Here is a 22,025-nt window from a genome sequence, read left to right as displayed (position 1 = left end):
TAGGGATTGGCTAGCTTCACTTAGCATAATCTGCTCTAATGCCATCCATTTCCCTGTAAATTCTATGATTTTGTCATTTTTTAATGCAGAGTAATACTCCATTGTGTATAAATGCCACATTTTTTTTATCCATTCATCCATTGAAGGGCATCTAGGTTGGTTCCACAGTCTAGCTATTGTGAATTGTGCTGCTATGAACATCGATGTAGCAGTGTTCCTGTAGCATGCTCTTTTTAGGTCTTTAGGGAATAGACCGAGAAGGGGAATAGCTGGGTCAAATGGTGGCTCCATTCTCAGCTTTCCAAGAAATCTCCATACTGCTTTCCAAATTGGCTGCACCAATTTGCAGTCCCACCAGCAATGTACAAGTGTACCCTTTTCCCCACATCCTCGCCAGCACTTGTTGTTGTTTGACTTCATAATGGCTGCCAATCTAACTGGAGTGAGATGGTATCTTAGGGTGGTTTTGATTTGCATTTCTCTGACTGCTAGAGATGGTGAGCATTTTTTCATGTACTTGTTGATTGATTGTATGTCCTCCTCTGAGAAGTGTCTGTTCAGGTCCTTGGCCCATTTGTTGATTGGGTTGTTTGTTCTCTTATTGTCTAATTTTTTGAGTTCTTTGTATACTCTGGATATTAGGGCTCTATCTGAAGTGTGAGGAGTAAAGATTTGTTCCCAGGATGTAGGCTCTCTATTTACCTCTCTTATTGTATCTTTTGCTGAGAAAAAACTTTTTAGTTTGAGTAAGTCCCATTTGTTGATTCTAGTTATTAACTTTTGTGCTATGGGTGTCCTATTGAGGAATTTGGAGCCCGACCCCACCGAATGTAGATCGTAGCCAACTTTTTCTTCTATCAGACGGCGTGTCTCTGATTTGATATCAAGCTCCTTGATCCATTTTGAATTCACTTTTGTGCATGGCGAGAGAAAGGGATTCAGTTTCATTTTGTTGCATATGGATTTCCAGTTTTCCCAGCACCATTTGTTGAAGATGCTATCCTTCCTCCATTGCATGCTTTTAGCCCCTTTATCAAATATAAGATAGTTGTAGTTTTGTGGATTGGTTTCTGTGTCCTCTATTCTGTACCATTGGTCCACCCGCCTGTTTTGGTACCAGTACCATGCTGTTTTTGTTACTATTGCTCTGTAGTATAGTTTGAAGTCTGGCATCACTATACCGCCTGATTCACACTTCCTGCTTAGCATTGTTTTTGCTATTCTGGGTCTTTTATTTTTCCATATGAATTTCATGATTGCTTTCTCTATTTCTACAAGAAATGCCGTTGGGATTTTGATTGGCATTGCATTAAACCTATAGAGAACTTTTGGTAATATCGCCATTTTGATGATGTTAGTTCTGCCTATCCATGAACAGGGTATATTTTTCCATCTTCTAAGATCTTCTTCTATTTCTCTCTTTAGGGTTCTGTAGTTTTCATTGTATAAGTCTTTCACCTCTTTTGTTAGGTTGATTCCCAAGTATTTTATTTTTTTTGAAGATATTGTGAATGGAGTGGTTGTCCTCATTTCCATTTCAGAGGATTTGTCGCTGATATACAGGAATGCCTTTGATTTATGCGTGTTGATTTTATATCCTGCCACTTTGCTGAATTCATTTATTAGCTCTAATAGTTTCTTTGTAGACCCTTTTGGGTCTGCTAGGTATAGAATCATGTCATCTGCAAATAGTGATAATTTAAGTTCTTCTTTTCCTATTTTGATGCCTTTAATTTCTTTCGTCTGTCTAATTGCTCTGGCCAGTGTTTCGAGAACTATGTTGAACAGAAGTGGTGAGAGAGGGCATCCCTGTCTTGTTCCAGATTTTAGAGGGAATGCCTTCAATTTTTCTCCATTCAGAATGATGCTAGCCTGAGGCTTAGCATAGATTGCTTTTACAATATTGAGGTATGTTCCTGTTATCCCTAGTTTTTCTAGAGTTTTGAACATAAAGGGATGCTGTACTTTGTCGAATGCTTTTTCCGCATCTATCGAGATGATCATATGATTCTTATTTTTAAGTCTATTGATGTGGTGAATAACATTTATTGATTTCCGTATATTGAACCAGCCTTGCATCCCAGGGATGAATCCTACTTGATCATGGTGCACAATTTTTTTGATAAGTTTTTGTATTCGAGTGGCCAGAATTTTATTGAGGATTTTTGCATCTAGGTTCATTAGAGATATTGGTCTGTAGTTTTCTTTCTTTGAAGTGTCTTTGTCTGGTTTAGGTATCAGGGTGATGTTGGCCTCGTAGAATGAATTTGGAAGTTCTCCCTCTTTTTCTATTTCCCGAAGTAGCTTGAAAAGTATTGGTATTAGTTCCTCTTTAAAGGTTTTGTAAAAGTCTGCTGTATACCCATCCGGTCCTGGGCTTTTCTTAGTTGGTAGTCTTTTGATGGTTTCTTCTATTTCCTCAATTGATATTGGTCTGTTTAGGTTGTCTATATCCTCCTGACTCAATCTGGGCAGATCATATGACTTAAGAAATTTATCTATGCCTTCACTATCTTCTAATTTATTGGAGTATAAGGATTCAAAATAATTTTTGATTATCTTCTGTATTTCTGAAGTGTCTGTTGTGATATTGCCTCTTTCATCCCGTATGTTAGTAATTTGAGTTCTCTCTCTTCTTCTCTTCGCTAGCATGGCTAAGGGTCTGTCGATTTTGTTTATTTTTTCAAAGAACCAACTTTTAGTTTTGTCAATTTTTTCAATTGTTTCTTTTGTTTCGATTTCATTAATTTCAGCTCTGATTTTAATTATTTCTTGCCTTCTACTTCTTTTGCTGTTGTTTTGCTCTTCTTTTTCTAGGATTTTGAGATGAAGTATGAGATCATTTATTTGTTGGTTTTTTCTTTTTTTAAGGAATGAACTCGAAGCAATGAATTTTCCTCTTAGAACTGCTTTCAATGTGTCCCATAGATTCCGATATGTTGTGTCTGTGTTTTCATTAATCTCTAAGAATTTTTTAATTTCCTCCTTGATGTCTTCTATAACCCATTGATCATTCAGTAACCTATTGTTCATTCTCCAAGTGATGTATTCTTTTCCCTTCCTTCTTTTATCATTGATTTTCAGTTCCATTCCATTATGATCAGATAGGATGCATGGTATTATCTCTACTCCTTTATATTGTCTAAGAGTTTCCCTGTGACATAATATATGATCTATTTTTGAGAAGGATCCATGTGCTGCTGAGAAAAAAGTGTAACTGCTTGATGTTGGGTGGTATATTCTATATATGTCAATTAAGTCTAGGTTATTAATTGTGTTATTGAGTTCTATAGTTTCCTTATTCAACTTTTGTTTGGAAGATCTGTCCAGTGGTGATAGAGGTGTGTTGAAGTCTCCCATGATTATTGTATGGTGGTCTATTAGACTCTTGAACTTGAGAAGAGTTTGTTTGATGAACATAGCTGCACCATTGTTTGGGGCATATATATTTATGATTGTTATGTCTTGTTGGTGTATGGTTCCCTTGAGCAGTATGTAGTGTCCCTCTTTATCCCTTTTGATTAACTTTGGCTTGAAATCTATTTTATTTGATATGAGTATGGATACTCCTGCTTGTTTCCGAAGTCCATATGAGTGATATGATTTTTCCCAACCTTTCACCTTCAGCCTATGTATGTCTTTTCCTATCAAATGCGTCTCCTGTAGGCAGCATATTGTTGGGTCTTGTTTTGTGATCCATTCTACTAGCCTGTGTCTCTTGATTGGTGAGTTTAAGCCATTAACATTTAGGGTTATTATTGAGATATGGGTTGTTCTTCCAGCCATATTTGTTTATTTCTGTTACTAAACATGGTTTGTTTTCCTCTTTGATTATTTTCCCCCCTTTAGTGTCCTACCTCCCGCTGTTGGTTTTCATTGTTATTTTCCATTTCCTCTTCCTGTAATGTTTTGCCAAGGATGTTTTGAAGAGATGGTTTTCTAGCTGCAAATTCTTTTAACTTTTGTTTATCGTGGAAGGTTTTAATTTCATCTTCCATCCTGAAGCTTAATTTCGCTGGAAACACAATTCTTGGTTGGAACCCATTTTCTTTCAGTGTTTGAAATATGTTATTCCAGGATCTTCTAGCTTTCAGAGTCTGTGTTGAAAGATCAGCTGTTATCCTGATTGGCTTACCCCTAAATGTGATCTGCTTCCTTTCTCTTGTAGCTTTTAAAATTCTCTCCTTATTCTGTATGTTGGGCATCTTCATTATAATGTGTCTAGGTGTGGGTCTCTTATGATTTTGCACATTCGGCGTCCTGTAGGCTTCTAGGATTTGGGGTTCTGTCTCATTCTTCAAGTCTGGGAAGTTTTCTCGTATTATTTCATTGAATAGATTGCTCATTCCTTTGGTTTGAAACTCTGTCCCTTCCTGTATCCCAATGACTCTTAAATTTGGTCTCTTGATGTTATCCCATATTTCTTGGATGTTCTGCTCATGGTTTCTTAACAGTCTTGCTGAGCTGTCTATGTTCTTTTCAAGTTGAAATACTTTATCTTCATTGTCTGATGTTCTGTCTCTAAGTGTTCTACTCTGCTGGTAGTATTCTCAATTGAGTTTTTAAGTTGGCTTATTGCTTCCTGCATTTCTAGGATTTCTGTTTGTTTGTTTTTTGTAACCTCTATTTCCCTGTATAGTTGATCTTTTGCTTCTTGGATTTGTTTATGTAATTCATTGTTGAAGTGATCTTTCATTGTCTGATTTTGCTGTCTGATGTCTTCCTTGAGACTCCAGATCATCTGAAGCATGTATATCCTGAATTCTTTATCTGACATTCCATCTGCTGCAGCTATTACCTCTTCTAGCGTTGAGTTGACCTGCAATGCCTGTGGTCCTTTCTTTCCTTGTCTCTTCATACTGTTCGCGTTCCTTTCTACTTGGTGAAACTGTTGTGCTATTGAATTTTCCCCCTATATATTTATATTGGTCTTGTATAGTTGCAAAGTCTCCCTCGCAGGCGCGGGCGGCGGCTCTGTCCCTCTGCGGGCCGCTAGGCTTGTTCTGTCGGTGGTCACAGTTCTGTCTACTTTGCAGGTGCAGGCAGTGGCACTGCCCCTCTGCAGGCCTCTGGGGCTGTACTGCCAGTGGGTCGCAGGTCCGCCTACCTTGCAGGCGCGGGGGGGGGCGGCTCTACCCTTCCTCAGGCCACTGGGCCTGTTCTGTCTCTCGGTTGCAGGTCTGGCCTGTTCTGATGGTGGTCACAGTTCCGTCTACCTTGCAGGCGCGGGGGGGAAGGGGCGGCTCTGCCTCTCAGCAGGCCGCTGCTCCTCTTCTGCCGGTGGGTCGCAGGCCTGCCTACCTTGCAGGAGTGATTGGAAGCTCTGCCACTCCGCGGGCCACTGGGCCTTTTCTGTCAGTGGTCACAGTTCCGCCTACCTGACAGGCGCGGGGGGTGGGGGGCGGCTCTGCCCCTCAGCAGGCCGCTGGGCCTGCTCTGTGCGTGGTCACAGTTCCCTCTACCTTGCCGGTGCAGGGGGAGGGGGCGGCTCTGCCTCTCAGCAGGCCGCTGCTCCTCTTCTGCCGGTGGGTCGCAGGCCCGCCTACCTTGCAGGAGTGATTGGAAGCTCTGTCCCACCGCGGGCCACTGGGCCTTTTCTGTCGGTGGTCACCGTTCCACCTACCTGGCAGGCGCGGGGGGTGGGGGGGCGGCTCTGCCCCTCAGCAGGCCACTGGGCCTGCTCTGAGCGTGGTCACAGTTCCCTCTACTTTGCCGGCGCAGGGGGAGGGGGCGGCTCAGCCTCTCAGCAGGCCGCTGCTCCTCTTCTGCCGGTGGGTCGCAGGCCCGCCTACCTTGCAGGAGTGATTGGAAGCTCTGTCCCACCGCGGGCCACTGGGCCTTTTCTGTCGGTGGTCACCTGGCAGGCGCAGGGGGTGGGGGGTGGCTCTGCCCCTCAGCAGGCCGCTGGGCCTGCTCTGTGCGTGGTCACAGTTCCCTCTACCTTGCCGGTGCAGGGGGAGGGGGCGGCTCAGCCTCTCAGCAGGCCGCTGCTCCTCTTCTGCCGGTGGGTCGCAGGCCCGCCTACCTTCCAGGAGTGATTGGAAGCTCTGTCCCGCCACGGGCCACTGGGCCTTTTCTGTCCGTGGTCACAGTTCCACCTACCTGGCAGGCGCGGGGGGTGGGGGGCGGCTCTGCCCCTCAGCAGGCCGCTGGGCCTGCTCTGTGCGTGGTCACAGTTCCCTCTACTTTGCCGGCGCAGGGGGAGGGGGCGGCTCAGCCTCTCAGCAGGCCGGTGCTCCTCTTCTGCCGGTGGGTCGCAGGCCCGCCTACCTTGCAGGAGTGATTGGAAGCTCTGTCCCACCGCGGGCCACTGGGCCTTTTCTGTCGGTGGTCACCTGGCAGGCGCGGGGGGTGGGGGGTGGCTCTGCCCCTCAGCAGGCCGCTGGGCCTGCTCTGTGCGTGGTCACAGTTCCCTCTACCTTGCCGGTGCAGGGGGAGGGGGCGGCTCAGCCTCTCAGCAGGCCGCTGCTCCTCTTCTGCCGGTGGGTCGCAGGCCCGCCTACCTTGCAGGAGTGATTGGAAGCTCTCGGGTAAATGCATTTATGCAACATTATTCTCATGATTTTGAGCTATTTTCCTTGGACTGATGGATTGGCTTTCTTACACATTTCTTTTAATTTATATATGACAGCAGAATGCATTACAATTCTTATTACACATATAGAGCACAATTTTTCCTATCTCTGGTTGTATATTCACAGTATATTCACACCAATTCGGGTCTTCATACATGTACTTTGAATAAAAGTGTCCATCACATTCCACCATCATTTCTCACCCTATTCCCCCTCTCTTCCCTTCCCACCCCTCTGCCCTATCTAGAGTTTGTCTATTCCTCCCATCTTCCCCCTCCCTACCCAACTATGAATCAGCCTCCATATATCAGAGAAAACATTTGGCATTTTTTTTTTTTTTGGATTGGCCAACTTCACTTAGAATTATCTTCTCTAACTCAGATCATTTATCTGCAAATGCCATGATTTTATTCAAATGCCATGATTTTATAAATGTCATAATTTAATAATAGTAAGCATAAATTTATTTCTACTTTTTAAAAACTCCATTATTTCACTACTATTCAGGATGGTAGAATTTTGGAAGACAGTCTCAATCCAGTTTAAAAAGTTCCCTGTTTTTGTTTTCTTGGTCCTTAGCGTAAGTAAATATATAATTTCATTTATATTCTTTGACATCCTTATATGGATTCTCTCTCTTTAACCCACACAACTTGATGAATTATATTTAAGGATTATCCTAAGGTTAGTTTACATTCTTTTCTGGAATTAATTCCTTAAATATGCATTCATTGATAATCTACCATATAAGGTCCTATTAGAGATATGAGGACTAAGTAATAAACAAAACATATTCCTTAACAGAACTAAAATTTAAATAGAGCAAACTGAATAAGATTATGTTACATAGTAATAAGTACAATGGAGAATAAAACATCTTTTTCCCCCAATGGGCTGTATAAACCTTTCTGAATTTCTTTTGCAATACATTTTTGAATATTTCAATCCTGTGAATGTGTTGTCATTTTTTCTGGTAGAATTTGTTTGATTTTGGTTATATAACAAAATTTTCCTCATTTAAAAATGAGTTTGGGAGAGAGACTTCATTTTAATTTATTTTTGTATTGCATTAGTTTGTGTAATGGCATAGTAACCATGTGAATGTCTTCCCCAATCTAGTAAAGTAATGAATAAAATTCCCCCAAAGATAGTCACATTTGGACTATGCAGGTTAATTATCTCTTTTGTATGGCTTACATCAAGGATTGTAATAACCAAGTAGTATTTGTTATTTCTTATTTAATTTGATATCATTCTTGCATCTGTTCTTATTTTGATCATTTGATTATGTATATCAATGTTTAATATATTGTGAAATATTTTCTGTTATCATGTTTGTATTCTGCATAAAATTCTGCCAGAATATTATCAAATAAGGTTACAGTTTCTGCCAAATGAAATAAATTCCCATGTTCACATTATTTCTGGAATGATTATCTCAATGATAGACATGGACTTGCCAAAAAGAGAATCATGCAAATCATGCATTCATAAACAACATTTTTTTCTTGTTGTTATATAAATTTTGTAATGCAGCACAGCTATTGAATTACAAGTTTTAAAAGGCACATTTAAATTTGAATACTTAAATATACTGGTGATCCACATTTTACTTTATTAATAATGCAATGAATATGTGATAAACCTGCTACCATTTGCACCTTTTCTACCTCTCTAATCAACTATTTTCCATCCTCAAAACATTAGCAGTTGAACAAAATTTAAGAAAAATTACTTAAAATACAACAAATCATGATCCGATCATTTTTTAAAATTTGTGTAAGAAATGGGGGTGAAATATTTCTAAAAGCTTCCTACATATCATCTCTTAGAAAGTTAAAATACTGTCATTGAATTGGATAACATTGCAACTCAGAAAATAATAGTCCAAAATATGCTGGTTTGGATGTCAAACTGATAGCTGCAGGGGAGTAGCAAATGCAGAGAAGAAGGGTTTTATCTGAAGTTTCCTCATCTACCTAAGGACTGGATCCACCAAAGAAAACACAACTACTTGTCAATTCTTTTACTGAAATTTTATAACCTAAGGAAGATTAAATTCATATCATGGAGGAAAAGAATAAAAATCAAACTTGACACCTACTGCACAGAGGTCCTTTAGTTCCAGGCAAATGTCTGTTACTTGGGCACATTCATCTCCTCCAAAAACTACTTGCTCCTCCTCCAAGGTTCCTGCAGGTCCACTCCTCTCCCCCATGAAGAGAGTATTTAAGTCTCAACCATCTGGCCCTTCTTAAAGTTTCATATATTTTGCGTGCCCCTCCCCAATGTATACATGCACATTTTAAAGGTGTGTGCTTTTTTCTCCTGTTAATCTGTCTATTGTCAGTTTATTTCAGCAGAATTAATAGCAAAACTTCCGAGGGAAGGTCTGAATTTTTCTATGATAATTCTCATTAAACTCAATCAATAGTTTAATATTCATACTTCAAATGTCATCTCATTATTTCTGATCAAGAATAACATATTCATATTTATAGACTTTTGGGAATTCTAAAGATTTTCCCTTCTTAGTTTTCTGAATTTTATCCCCTGTGACTTAACAAGGAAATAGGCAGATGTTTTACACCATATCCATAATTTTATTTCATTTTTATCTCTAATAAAGCTTTCTAATTGTTTTATCTTGATAATTATTGGATAATTTATTCTTCTTACTAGAAGGGAAACAACATAATACATTTATATTATAAGATAGAATTTTCAAAAATTTAAAATAATACCTAACTCACTGAAAAATCATGATAGGAATTAAATTTCTACTAATGAAGTTTCTATTTCATTAAGTAAATAGTTGCTATAATATCATTAGTAGATATTATGTATTATTTTTGAATTTATTAGTATTACATGATGTTGTGTGGCTTATTAATGATAATGAAAATTGGGTATAACATATCAATTCACATTACAAAATAAATTATAGTTTTACATTGAGAACTTCTAAATATCATTCTGGTACATGAAATGTTATACCATATGACCTCAAGGTTAAATGTCATTTTAATTAATTCCTTAATAAAAGGGTTTTTTTTTATTTGAAGATGTGCTCATTAATACAGGCATCAGTCATAGAATGATTATACTTTTTAAAATTTTGAAATAGTTTTTAAATATAGATTTGGAAGATATTTTTATTATTCAACTCATTCCTCTTTTATAAGTAGAAGTATAATAATCTACACTTCCTCAGAACTATACAATGTACTTTCTTTTGTGGAAAATAATCCTAATATACTATTTTGTTGAAACAAATAGTCTTACTATTATATTTTTATAATAAATATACAGATAATGTAACAAATTTATATATTGTTCATTTTTTCTACCAAAATTTTAAAATGACTTTCAAAGTCATGGACAAGTCTATTATATTACCACTGTATCTTGCAGCATGGTACCCATATGTAGTACATGACATGAACAGCCATCCATGATTTCCCCTATTCTGAGATTGGTTCAAAGAAGGTTACTATTGACAAGTCTATCCATATAGTTTCAGAGAACATTCTTTTTGAATTTTTTCTAAAATATCTTGAGTTGTTTTGCATTTTTAAAATCTTTAGATTAAAAAAAAGTACATCTTCAATGTGCCTTATTTTTTTTTTAATTTAAGAAACTAATCTCACTGGTTTGTGACACTCTGAAAAAAAGCAATCCAATTATATTAAAAACTCAGAACCGCATAGAATTGTGTGCTCCACTGATTCATTACCATAACTTTACATGAAGTTTCATATCTTAAATGACTGCCTGTTAATACACGTGTGCTTATAGATGTGGTAGGTGCACTGGAACACAAGAGAAAGCCTTTCAGTAGCCTCCCCATTGGCCAAAATTAAGGGTAAATGATTTCTCAGAGAAGAAGAAAATTATTCAGTCAGTTGATCTCTGAGCAAACATGTTGTGCAAAAGGCTAAAAACAGAGACAGACTTTCAGTTGCTGGTGCAGGGCTGAGACGTAGGTTCATGGATTTTTCCTTTTTAATTTCTCCTCTTTTGTTAACATGTCCATAATCAAGGGTATCTCATGTAATCTTGAAAAAAATATATATATGGCCATATAAGATGTGAACTTTATTTTCATTAATTCAAGGAGAAAAATCTATTGTGAACAAACAAAAATCACAACAAAAGATGGCAAAAGGTAAACTGGTCACACACTGCAGAAGAGGAAGCTGAGGCAGTCATGCCAGATTCAAGGAAAACAGACTTGAAGGAAGAAAATATTACAAAGAATTTTGAGTCAGTGAGAAGTTACAGTAAACACATACTTAATTTATCAAATAATTTCAAATGTACCAGTAAAATTTAGAAACTTGAAATTAGTAAATCAAACATTAGTGTGAGACACTTAAGCATATTTTATTAATAATTTGTAGGACAAAATAATACAAATTTAGGCGGTTTAGAGGACAAAATTATAATTTTCATTTAATGGATGTAGGGACAACCATATCCCAACAAATGAGGCATCATTTCTTCTAGAATACACGTGCAATAATTATAATTAAATTGTAAATCTTTAGTAAATATAAATGTATTAGAATCACTTAGAATATGTTTGCTACAGTATACTGCCATAGAATTAGAAATAACAAAAGTTTGTAAAATTGTATGTTTAGAAAACATAAACATTGAATAATTCATGAGTCAGAAGAAATCTCAATAAAGACTGAAAATACTTAGAACTGAAGGGTTATGAAACATTTCCTATAAATAATATGTGATACAATTCAAATTTAGGTTAAAAGAAAATGTATGACTTTCACAGCCTTATAATAGAGAATAAGTGTGTTTATTTGCTATGGTTGCCATCATAAAATACCCATAGACAGGGTGGCTTAAACAGCAGAAATTCTCCTGGTTTGAAAGAATGGACTTGCAAACTCAAAATGCCTCTCTTGAGGCCCCTTCTCCTTTGCTTATGGACAGATGTCTTTTCCTTGTGTCCTCACACTGTCTCACTGCTATATGTACCCATCCCTATGGCCTCTCCTGTGCATGTCCAAATTTACTCTTCTTATAATGATGCCATTCATATTGGATAAGGACCCACTCAAAAGAACTCTAATTTAATGACCATTTCAAGTGCCTTATCTTCAAATATAATCCCAACCTGAGACATCTGAGGGTAGAGTTTCAAAATATGAATCTGAGGGAGACACACTCAGCCTCCTACAAGGAAAAAAAATGCTTTTAATTAAGGATACGGTGTCTTGCATAAGTAATTTCACAACAATCTATAATCTTGCCAAAACTAGTTAGAAATAAGGAGGTAATAAAGAACAGAAACTCAATGGAATATGAAACAAATACATAAGAGAAAATAAAGACACATCCGAAAAGACTAAAAATAGTGAAAATAAATAAACATTTGGCATAATTGTGCAAAACATAGCATAAATGCATAATAATATTAAGAGTGGAAAAGAGAAACCTGAGTTCCAGGAGTTTCAAAATCTCTGCAAAATGTTTTCTGTTAATTATTATTAGTAGGAAACCTGGCTCTTAATTTGATAACTGGGTTAGATATTCAGCTAGCTTATTCCCCAATTACATTAATTATCATATTACATTGTAATTTCCTTCTATGCCCTTTGTAAATTAGAATATCAGAGGTGAGATAAAAATATTTTATCTTTTATAGCTATAAACTAGTTTTTCTTCTCTTATTGTGTCCTCTGAAATGTCAATTTCCTTAGCCGCTCCCCTAAATGTACTCTTTTATGGATTAGTACATATCTATCCATCCCTTGGTAACATCACCCAACCCTTCATACTGAATTTTATTTTTTTCATTTATCTCTCTTATTTCTTACACAAGAGACTGGAGGTGGATTTGGTATCCTTCTTCCTTCTTCTTACACTCTGTCCTCTTCAATGCCCCCCACTGCTTTGACTTCTTTGGTACCTGATAATCCAATACTTGTGCCTCCTCTTTGCTATCATATATTGACCTTCTTGATGCATCTAGTTTCTTCTTGAAGATTCTACCACTTGGCTTATATTCAACTTTCTCCAGGTTTTCTCTTGCCACCCACTATTCTTGGGTGACTTCAACATGTTGGATTACCTGAATGACCCACATAACAGCCACTGCTTAAATGTTTTTTGAGCATATCCTGTCCACTGACCTATTACTTGAATGTAATTTGACCATTCTCAGGATATACCTTCACCACCCCCTGTTTTCAAGATGACTTACTTTTCTATCTTCTCCAAGAATTTTGGCCTTAATGAGATGTCTTCTCCATTGGTCTGCCCTAGTTTTTATATCAAATATCTTCTTGAGATCATTAATTTCTTCAGTACTCATTTCAGATTTTTTGACATATTACAATAATAATTGACAGTGACTTTTATAATATTCTTAAATTTATTTCCCCCTTTTCCTTCTGTTGTGTTTACCTGAAAACAATAATTCAATAGCCAGCGCTGTGGTGCAAACCTTCAATCCCAGTGGTTAGGGAGGCTGAGACAGGAGGACCATTAGTTCAAAGCCAGCCTTAGCAACTGAACAAGGCCCTAAGCAACTAAATGAGACCCTGTCTCTAATAACATATATAAAAAAAAGGGGGCTGGATATGTGGTTTTGTGGCTAAGTTCCCCTTGGGATCAATCCCTGGTACAAAAAATAAATAGATAGATAGATAGATAGATAAAGAAAGAAAGAAAGAAAGAAAGAAAAGAAAAGAAAGAAAGAAAGAAAACACTAAATCTACTTAAGGTTAGATGTATCTTCTCTCTACATGTATGCAAGCAACCACACTTGACTAGAAATACTGTAAAACTGAGCCCCATGCTAATCAGTATTTAAACTCCGCGCCTCAGCGAGTTCAAAGCCAGCTTCAGCCAAAGCAAGGTGCTTAGCAAAGCAGTGAGACCGTGTCTCTAAATAAAATACAAAAAAGGGCTGGGGATGTGGCTCAGTGATAGCGTTCCCCTGAGCTCAATTCTTGGAACCCCCAAACAAACAAACAAAAACAAAGTAAGATTCCTTAAACTCAGCACCTGAAACATGGCATGGACTATTGACACTATAGAGAAATCTCATTCCAATCCTTTTTGATGTTCATCCAGGGATTCTCCCTCCTTCTCCACACTATTTTATGCATTTTAATGGCCACTAAAATCTGAAACTCCCTATCTCTCCTCCAAACATTTAGAAGCATCTGGAAAGTATCTATTCTATGTATTCTTTTTTTACAGTGCTCTCTTTCTATGTGCTTTGGCTTTCCATTCCATTACCAGAATAACGTTTCAAGAAGCTGATCAGTGTCCAAACACTTCATTATTACTCTAGATTCCACTCTTCTCGGGTTACTCAAAGTCTTCTTATTGTTTTTCCCTTCTTATCTAAATCATGGCTTTCTTTATTTCTATTGGCTCATTCCCAGTCACATATAAATATGTTCAACTATTTGCCATTTTAAAAATACTCAACAATGACAAAAGCCCATGTGTATGTCTACTAGCTCTATTATCTCTCCAACCCATTTATTAGTAAAATTGTTCAGAATATTTTCACTGTACTAGGATTTGTCCTTCCTGGTTCTCTTTTTCTTGGCCCAACCAGGTTTCCACTTCCAACATTCTTTTGAAATGATTTCATTGAGATTTTCAGTAAAGTTCAAGTTGCTATATAAAGTAAATTCTTTATCTTCAGCTGAATTTGACATGTATACCTACTTTAAACACATTGTGTCTCATATTTAGAGACAATATCGACTTGCATTTTGCTTCTTAATTAAAGTCCTATTATTTCAGTCCTCCCTTGCTAGTGCCTCTTCTGTTTCACTTCCAAGCACTCTCGAAAGCAGTATGGAAAGTCTCCAAAAAACTAAGAATGAAACCATCATATGACCCAGCAATCCCACTCCTTGGTATATATACAAAAATTTTCAAATCAGCATACTATTCTGTTGCAGCCACATCAATGTTTACAGCAGCACAATTCACAACAGCCAAGCTATTGAACAAATGTAGGTGCCTTTCAACAGATGACTGGATAAAGAAAATATAGTATATATGCATGATGGAGTGTTATTCAACCAGGAAGAAGAATGACATTATGGTACTTGCTGATAAATTGATAGAACTGTACACTATTATGCTAGGTGAAAAAAGCCAGTCCCCAAAAAGTCAAAGGTCAGTTTTTTTCTCTGTTTTGAGGAATTTGTCCAAAATAAGGAAGAGTATATATATATATATATATATATATATATATATATATATATATATATATATAAAATCAGTGGTGAGATGAAGGGGATTGGGGGGAAGGGAAGAGGTTGGGATAAGGAAAGAATATCTAAATGAATTGGGCTTAACTTTCCTATGTATATTTATGAATTTACTACAGTGAATCTCACTATCATGTATATCCACAAGACGCTAATTAAAAAAATAACTATAAGAACTGGAACAAAAGTTTTTATCAAATAATTGTTTTTCAGTCTTTCCATATTGAATATATGATAAAGGAGAGCAAATACAACAGAGCAACATTAACCACTACTTAACTAGTGCATACTATGCATCAGATATTTGCAATATTTTTAACAATTATTAATACATTTGATGTATATTTTAATGATTCCCAAATATATTTTTAATCATGGTCCATCAGGATCCAGTAACAAAGAACCTACATAAATTTTTGATCTGTTGGAAATTTGTTTTTCACAATTAAAATACCAAGGCCTTACCTCAAATAAGATCCTTTACCATTTTTGTCTATTAACGAAATATCTTTATAATATTTCCAGCTACTTCTACCAAAGGACTAGAATTGAAATTTGATTTCTTTTTCCTTTCTCTCTAACCTTTGGATGTAGTCTGTAAGAGCTTCATTGGGTTGATCTCAAAAATTTATTTTGAATTTTTCTAAAACTTGGAACCTGCTTTGTTCTCTCCATTCCCAAATATCGTTATGCTATCCTGGCCTCCTAAATAATCTCTTGATTTATCTTTAATATCTACACAATCTATCCCATGGGGAGTATGAGAGTAATCTTGTTCTCCCTCCCTCTCTCTCTCTTTCTCTCTGATATAAATTATGTTATATCACTGCCCTACTAAAACTCTTCAAGTGCTTCCACTCTTATACAGAAGAAAATTAAAGCCCCATGCAAGAACAGTAAGGACTTATTATATGTAATTCTTGGCATCTCATGCTGTTGTCTCTAATCTTCCTAATCACCATCTTGCTACACTGAAGCCACATGTTTTTTTTTGTTTGTTTGTTTGTTTTTTGTTTTGTTTTGTTTTGTTTTTTTGTGGTTTTTTTTCTGGCTGAACACATCAAGTTTGTTCCTGCCTTTGGATATAGTATAGGCACCATCTAGGTGTTCCCAGCCTGAAATACTCCTCTTTATGTCTTTCAATTCAAGTCTGAACAAAATGGCTATTGACCCTAGAGTACTTCCCTGATCCTCAAAAGTGTATCTGCCTCTTCCTCCAACCTGATTCTCATATCACTTACCTTTTTGCATCTTTGAATAGTTAATAATTTCTGCTTTTTATTTAAAACTCTCAAAAATTCCATGAGATGAATATTATTAATTCTATTTTACCATGGATTATGAAATCATGGTTCAAGAGTTGTTTGCCAAAATTTTTATCATTGAAATATGCCATTTTTGAATTCCCAAATTGGAATTAGATCTTGATCTCCCTCTTCCTCTCCCCCTACCACACACACACACACACACACACACACCCCCTCACACACAATTTCCTCTTTTACTTCATTTTGACTAGATCTGGGCAGGCCTACTTACGTAAAGAAATATACTGCCTAGAGCACTGAGTCTCTTCATCTTTGTAAATAAGAGAAACATAAATTTTTGTTCAGGAAATGGTCAATAATTATGACTTCCAGATACCATTCTTTTGGACTTAAGCTAGATAACTCTCAAATGTGTGAGCTAACTCACTAAGACCATTTAATCTTAATATGGCTAGAGTTATAAATTTGAAATACAAACCAAATTCCTCATATTAATATTTGCATACTTTTGAACTTCCATGAATGTCATCACCCAGGGGATTGACCAACAATTAGCTGAAAGATATGTGTATATGTGTATTTATACTATTGAAAGGTGGAGATAAGAGATAAAGGGATGTGAAAATTTAAAGGGCCACAACAATTTAGAAAACAAGGTCTTTAATCAAGAACATGTGAAATACATTAAAGAAGAAAGGAAAAAACTAAAGATACTGGATATTGTGTTGCAATGCAAAATAATAATAATAATAATAATAATAATAATAATAATAATAATAATATGTTTTATCTCAAAAACTCTCATTATAAAAAAGAAGAACAATTTTGTTTGCTTCTGCGTAGATTTTCTTTGTATGTGCTAAGAACATTACAAAACATTAACATTTGAAGGCACAGATCACTTATCAGCTTTCCCAAATAGACACCACAAATTTAAAAGGCACTTTCATATATCATGCAGTTTAGCAGGGCAGCTGCCCAGTAATCTTTTATTCTTTAAGAAATCACATTTAATTCACTCTTAAGGTAGAAAATCCTTTGTGTTGTGTTCTTCATTGCTGTTGGCTTTGATTCTAATCAGCAGTCATCTCTGTCTAAGAGAAAAGCCACTGAAGGTACATTTTCATATTTGCCATTGAGTAATAAGGCGGGAAGTCTTCTAAAATGGCCTATGTTGTGGTTTGAATACAAGGCATCTCACAAAACTTCCTGTGTTAATGCAGGATTGTTCAGAGGTGAAATGATCACAGTGTGAAACCTATAAATGAATCAGTCCATTCTAGTTTGAATGGACTAGTTGAGTGGTAAGGGTAGGCAGATGGGGCTTGGCTGGAAGATGTAAGTCATTGAAGGCATGCCCTGGGAGGGTGTTTCCTCTCTATAGTCCTCTCCTCTTTTTATCTCTGATGTCTGAAAGCCATAAATGGAGCAGGGTTCCTCCTTGATGCCCCTTTGGTCATGATGTTCTGCCTCAACTTGGAGCCAGAACAACAGTCAGCTCATCATGAATTAAGCCTCTGGAAACATGAGCAGAAATGAACTAAGTCCTTTAAGATGTTCTTGTTAGGTATTTTGGTCACAGCAATGAAAAGCTGACTAACACAGAAATCAGCATCAACAGTGGTTCTGGAGAAATTGAATTGTAAGGATGAATTTCCTTCGTTGGTTTTGTGGTTTCCAGATGTGGCTCTCCTAATTGTTTTGGCTTAAAGTTTCTAAAATCTTTCCTGCTGATAGTATGGAGAGCACTGCTAACCCAGGCCATAAACTCTTTGAAGAGCTATGCAAAGTAAATGCATCTGATGATCCTAATTGACCACTTGTGACTCTACACATGATACTTTTGAACATTTCTGCAAAACTAAGGTATATGATTATGGTTGTGGCTGGTTACTTCTGACTTCACTGGACAAAGTAACAAAGGAAAATTATGAGCTGAAAGATTCAACTTCTCAGCTCCTTACATTCCTAACATATCTAAAATCTTTTGGGATGCTCTGAAGGAGAACCTGGTCTCTTGTAGCTATGGGTCTGAGGTTGCTGAAAACCAAATACAAAACCCATTCCTGGTACCAAAATCTATATTAGTCAGGGTTTATTCTTTATATGAATAGAATCAACAGGATCTAATCACGAAAGGATATATGATTATATAAAGGGCATGGTTCCACATGGCCATCTGTAGCCTGGAGAGTTGGAGAAAAATGTAGAGGTTCAGTCCAAGAAGATGGAGCCTCAGAAGAAGAGGACCAAAGATACAGGTCATTTTTTTGAAAGAAGGCCTAGAAACTTCCTGTAGAATCACTGGTTGGAGTGAGTTTTGGAAAAGTGAAGGAGAAGGAGTCCAATGTCTTCAAATGATGGCAGCAGCAATTCAAGTATCCACCCAAGAAAAACGGTGTCTCTGTGCACTTTGGTTTCTTCCTTCATCTACCTTCCTTCCAACCAGACCCTCAGCCAATTAGACAGCACTGCTCACATTCAGGTTGGGCCTCCCCAGTTTGCTGTTGCTCATGTGAATCATCTTGGAAACACCCTCATCAGCACATCCATAAGTCTCTTAATTCAATCAAGTTGACAATCCAGATTAGCCATTACAACCTGTAATGTATAATTTCTTCTATTACATATGCTGTTTTGTAATTCCTTCCTTTTAATATTTTTAATCATTTACTTTATAATTTTTATATTTTAAACATTTGGTTTTAATTAGAAATAAAAATGTATATATATTGTATACATGTACAATATATATATAGTATATATACATAATATGTATATATATATATATATATATACTATGTGTGAATATATATACACATATATATGTGTATGTGTATACATATATGTGTGTGTATGTATATATATATATATATATATATATATATATATATATATATATTACATAACATCTTGATATTTTCGTGCCCATCAATGGCTAAATCAATTTATCTAGTATGTTCTTTTGTCTCATGATCGCTATCTTCCCTTTATATTCTTTATGAGAGTAGAGTGAACACTCTGTTCATCTATCTCCACTTCTCTTAATGACCTCATAAGCTGTTGCTGACTCTTCTATTCATATCGAGCATCATTGAATTATTAAGCAGTAGCAAGTTTAAGAGATAAGGAAAATGGAATGTGTTCAGTCTCGTGCATGTTTGTCAAAAGTAACAATGATTTTTAACACAAATATTTACAAATGTTAAAGTATTTTTTTAATTATAGATCTTTGAAGCCCTGATAGAGATAACACAGGCATCAGGTTCTCATTATATTAATAGAAATTTTCTTCTCTTCTCTCCTCTCCTATATTTTTTGGCTTTTCTCTCTCAATTTCACTATACTTGTCTACAAGAATACTTCTATCATTGTATTATGCATGATTATTTGTCTTTTTCTTTTTGTAACAAACAATAAGTTCCTTGAATTCAGATAAGAAGACATTTATTTTTATACTCTCACTGTGTCTAATAAAAAATGCTGCATTATAACACAACATTCATTTGTTCACTCACTTAATCATTAAGTAAACTGTGAATTACAAATTAAAAATATCCATGGTTTTCTCTTCCTGAAGTATACGGTTTGATTATTTCTTATCATTTTTATTTCTAGTTGGCATGTTCTATTTTCACAATTTATAGTGGATGAGTGTGGTATTACTTGTTAATAATTTCTAAATTTTCTTTTTTTTTTTTGGGTCTTCTTTATTGTGATTGCTAGAATTTTCTGATAACTATTGAGCTTGGTTATATGACCTTTGTGGGGAAAAAATCTTCTTTAACTCCATATTTAAAATTTATGTAAATTTTGAATGCCCAAGACTTAAAATTTTCCAGTAAGGCACAATGAATAAATGCAAATCAAAGGAGCTTATCTATGTTATGTTTTTCTAGTAACCAAGCTCTGTTCATAGATTCCAAAAGTCAATTATTTATTGAAAACATGGGAACATTTTTAAAGTAATATTTTCTAGGAGATATATGTATGTATTAGTTTACTGAATTTTGATGAAAAGTTACGTATTTGAATAATGGAAAAAATAACCACCACTATAGGTATCCTTTATTTATAGCTTTGGTGGCTTCAACATTCATTAACTGTGAATTGTTTGAATTGTATGGTCTTTCTAGTGATATCATATGTCATAAAAATTACAATCACACTCTAAAGTTGAGTTTTCATATTATGAGACACAATATCATAAACCTCTATTAAACTTGTATTGTTTAATCTTCTTTATGTATCTCATCCTTTGACAAAGTTTTGTTTTGTTTTACATACATACTGTTTTATGATTGAGAACAAAATTAAGATATAATAACCAAAACGAAATGTCTCCTTTTTATGCTATTTCCATTCACATTTAATTGTTTTAAAATATATTGTAAAATCTTTCAGAATTAAGTTTTATAAGTGTTACCTTTAGTATTTTTTTTTCATTTCATGAATAAATTTAGACTAAATTATTTTTGGTTTTATTAAAGCATTATTATCCATTTATAACAGTAATGTTCTGGCTATTATAGCAATTATCTTATCCCTAAAATATTTTTTAGTACAAATTAATAAAATTGTGTTGTCACAGTCATATCAAATGCACATTATTACATGATTTAAAGGGATTGAGTGACCATGCATCATGTATGTCATAGCAGCTCAGATTCCTTCTTTGAATAATAACATTTCACATTTTATGAACTTTTTTTTTTCTTCTGCAATCATGGTTGACAATAGCAGCATCTTCGTATTCTGACATAGGTTTGGACAGATTACCCAAACCAATAACCCAACATATCCATCCCCTAGATTTCAAGAACCCAAACAGAGTGTCTTATAGAACAAGAAGGCCAACCTGAGACCTGCCTTGGAATTTTCCTTACTGAGGATGAAAAGGGGAAGCTTTTCCTCCCTTGAACTGACCATCTTCACTAAAACAGAAATAGATGTCTTCAGAGGAATAGGGGATAAAGAGATGGAAAGAGGAAAGGGGATAAGGAGATGGATGTCTTTTGTGAAGTTAGAATTTATTAAAATCATAATTGTGTACTGAATAAATCACAGAAAACATTCTAGTAATTATTTCTGAAGAAAATAACATTTGTAAACTGACTCCAATTTAACATGAGTCAAGGCTCACATTGCCTTTCCTTTCAGGATTTTGTTTAGTTTTTACATGTTGATGGGAAATAGTCGTGTGTGTGTGTGTATTATAGTTCAGTCATTTCTTATCTCTCAGAAGAGTCACAATTATGGTATGTCTCTAAAATATTTTAAACCTTTACTGCAAATTATATAAATATAAACATAACATATAGGATAAAAAATTGAGAAATCTTAATATTTCCATAATGAAGTCATCTGGTTCAACTCTAAATACTGTATAAAATAAATTAGGGCTAAAGTGAATAGATTTAATTAGATATAAAGTAAGTAGCATTCAGTTCCTTTCTAGTTCTGGTTTATCTCTAAAATAACACATTTTGTTTAGATCTTCTTTCCACTACAATAATGTTGAGAACCAGTGGCCACATATCCTGGCGACTGAAAACGATAGATATTTAGCCAGGTGCAGAGAAGTTTACCTATAATCTCAGCACTCAGCAGCTCAGGAGGCTGAAGCAGGAGGATCATTAGTTCAAAGCCAGCCTCAGGAAAGGTGAGGTACTAAGCAACTCAGTGAGACCTTGCCTCTAAATAAATTACAAAATAGGGCTGGGGATGTGGCTCAGCGGTTGAGTGCCCCTGAATTCATTCCCCTGTACTAAAAAAATAAATAAACAAATAAATAAATAAATAAGACATTTATTCAATTCAGTAAGCTGCAAATGGGTTGTGTGGGTCTTCTGCTTTTAGTGGCCTTAATGCATGCCTCTGTATTCTGCTGTTGGTAGCTTGTAGTCTCATATTCA

Source organism: Marmota monax, unplaced genomic scaffold (genome assembly GCF_021218885.2).
Source record: "Marmota monax isolate L192 unplaced genomic scaffold, Marmota_monax_Labrador192_F-V1.1 WCK01_AAM20220418_F8-fsc00017, whole genome shotgun sequence".
NCBI lineage: Eukaryota > Metazoa > Chordata > Mammalia > Rodentia > Sciuridae > Marmota > Marmota monax.
This window is presented reverse-complemented; position numbering follows the sequence as displayed.